This window comes from Sinocyclocheilus rhinocerous, unplaced genomic scaffold, assembly GCF_001515625.1.
Source record: "Sinocyclocheilus rhinocerous isolate Xijiao unplaced genomic scaffold, SAMN03320098_v1.1 scaffold632, whole genome shotgun sequence".
In the NCBI taxonomy this organism is placed as follows: domain Eukaryota; kingdom Metazoa; phylum Chordata; class Actinopteri; order Cypriniformes; family Cyprinidae; genus Sinocyclocheilus; species Sinocyclocheilus rhinocerous.
In genome coordinates, this window is record NW_015639247.1 from 490,196 (window position 1) to 493,427 (window position 3,232).

Sequence of the window (3,232 nt, forward strand, 5' to 3'; positions counted from 1 at the left end):
GTTAAATGAGAGAGAGTGTGTGTGTGTGTGTGTGTGTGTGTGTGTGTGTGTACAGTGGTGGCCAAAATCATTACAACGCTAGTATTTTCACGAGCTAAAAAATGGTTTTAAGTCAGTTATTTCTATTTTTTGCTGTTTCTACTTGAGCACCTTTCTTTAGTGAAATATTCTATTCACTGGATTATCAAAAATAGACATTAAAACATGATTATTAAATAAATATTTTTAGAAAAAAATATTTTTTTTCATAAAATTTACAGGTATTTTCATTAAAATATCCAGATGTTTCTGTAATATATAATATTTTAGTGACAGCGCACAGCTCTTCTTCTAAGAAATGAAACTTTCCTCAAGTTGAAACAACATTTCCGTTTTGAGTCTTTAGTTTTGAACACGCGTGTTTCATAATGTGAATCTGATTCATTTGATATGAATCATCTGATCTTGTTCTTTGTCCATCAAGATCAAAATAAGAGTAAAAAAATCTAATGAGATGAAGCACCTTTCATTAGTGAAGGTTAGTGAAATAAAATAAATTAATAAATAAATATTTATTTTTAAAAATATTTAAAAATCATTAAATGTCCAGATATAAACTGTTATTATGATTTAAAATTTTATTTTAGTGACAGCAGCTCTGGGAAATAAAATTTTCAATAGTTGAAACAAAGTTTCTCTGTTTTGAGTCTTAATTTTGAACTCAAGTGTTTCATAATTTGAATCTGATTCATTTGATATGAATCATCCACTGAAATCCAAATAATAAAAAAAAGAAAATTATCAAATGAGACCTTTCATTAGTAAAATATTCTATTCACTGGATTACCAAAAATTTACATTAAAACAAAAATGAATGAATAAATTATATATATATATTTGGGTCAAAGACGAAAAAGGGTTTAAGCATAAAAACAGTAAGTGTAATACTGCTTTAAATTGTTGTTGTTTTTCCCCCAACATTTAAAAAAAAAATTCTGTTTAATTTCATTGCAATTTTGTTTTTGTTTTTCTGAGCATAAAAAAAAAATTAAATACAAAGTTGTTTTAATTTAATTTTTATATATATATTGTTACTGTGACATAAAATGATATTTTGGTGACAGCACGCAGCTCTTCCCCAGTGAAACTTTCCTCGAGTAGAAACAAAGTTTCTCTGTCTGGCTTCAGCTGACATCATCAATATGCAAATGAGCCTTGTGAAGAGGATGGGCCGCTCTTCCTCACACACAGAACAACAATGAGCGCTCTATGGACAGAGACTCTGGGCTCTTCATTACACACACATGCTTCCTCTCTCAGCTCTGGATGAATGCGTCTGTGTTTCTGAGGATCGCTGTGAGACGACGAGACGATGCAGTGAACGTGATAACGTGTGAATGATGACACTGCTGTGATCCTACAGGAAGGAGTTCTGATCTAAACATGCTCCTCGTGAATCCTGAGCGTCTGAGGCTCTATCAGGAGCTCAAGGTGAAACGGATTCACTCGTGTTTGTGCTCAACACACACTGTATTTGTTTTGAAATCCACCGGACCCAAACGCCAGCACACACACACACACACACACACACACACGAGTGTATTATACTTGATCTATATATGTGACCCTGGAGCACAAAAGCAGTGTTAAGTCGCTGGGGTATATTTGTAGCAATAGCCAACAATACATTATATGGGTCAAAATTATCAATTTTTCTTTTATGCCAAAAATCATTAGGATATTAAGTAAAGATCATGTTCCATGAAGATATTTTGTAAATCTCCTACCGTAAATATATCAAAACTTAATGTTTAATTAGTAATATGCATTGCTAAGAACTTCATTTGGACAACTTTAAAATAGCATGATTTTCTGCTATTTATGCTACTTAATGCAAATAGTGGCAATTATCTGCACCTCAGTGTTGTAGTACATTATAAAACAGTATGCAATAATAAAGTATTATAATTTTAATTCAAAGTATTAAATGGATGCCACATTTCTGAGACAATAAAGCCCTCCCTACACCTACCCAAAACTTTATTTTGAACTTTTCGATTATTTCCTTCATTTTTATTGAAAATAAATGCCTTTCCGATGTGATATGATATTTGAAAAGGGAGGGGGAAATAATCTGCAAAAGGCAGGATTTAACTCTTAGTGTACTTAGTGTAAATAGACACTACGATGTTTTTAATGCCGTTAAACTAGAATTTTTTTTTACATGCGTTAACATCTATCTTTCTTTCTATTCTACGTGTACTGCATTAGGCTAACTGAGACTTATCACAGCACTTGCATATCATTGCTCTTTTGTTGGTTTTGATTGCTTCTGTTGTCCTCATTTGTAAGTCGCTTTGGATAAAAGCGTCTGCTAAATGACTAAATGTAAATGTAATTGTGTGAACACATACCTGCACCTCTGAGTCTGCACACACCGGCTGCAGCGGGAACCAGTGGTCTTTACCGTGGTATTTCTGCAGGTCTTCCTTCTTCACGGCCACTTTACCTGCAGAAACAACACAGATCAACCAGAACACCCTAGAAACTAACTAAAAACCACCTAGCAACCATATAGTCTCACTCTTGCTCTTCAGTGTTAAACACTCCTCACATTCTCTTAGAAGGTTTCTAGTTGACGTTCAAACACTTTATGTGTCTTTGTTCTACCTTCTTTCCCAAACATTCCATCTCCTCCTGCTTCAATATCTTTGTAACACATTAAGGCCTGAAGCTGCATTAATCATAAATGAATCATAACAATCTGGTTGGTCAAGCTGCGTGATTAAACGTAGGAGCTCTACTGTGATTGGACGAAAACTAGGTGTTTCGGTTGTAAGCTGGGTTTTCATTGGCTGAATGTAAGTGGATCTGTTCAGGGCTCTACAGTGCGACCATTTCAGTCGCATTTGCTGAACACAGATATTAATGAGAGCTGCTCACCAATGCTGGAGTCCCTCCTGAACACGTCTCTGTCAAAGATGTAGAAGGACAGATGGCGGAAACTGCGCGGGATTTCACAATAAAAGTCTTCACCGTAGAACGGACTGCAGCGGACAGAGAAAACAGAAATTGTGGGTATTATTATTCTTAAGTAAATGATTTTTCATTGTCAGATTGATGCATTGATGCACAGGTGTTGTTGAGTGATTTTACACCTCATTAACACCAACACACATTTTCATATGTGTGTGCGTGCGTGCGTGCGAGAGTGCGTGAGTGTGTGTGTGTGTATGTGTGTGTGAGTGTGTGT

At 35.0% G+C, this 3,232-nt stretch overlaps 1 pseudogene; it reads right to left on the minus strand.

The window, feature by feature from the left end:
* Positions 1 to 3,232, minus strand: part of LOC107751090 (ras GTPase-activating protein 3-like) — a 48,364-nt pseudogene that overhangs the window by 25,796 nt on the left and 19,336 nt on the right.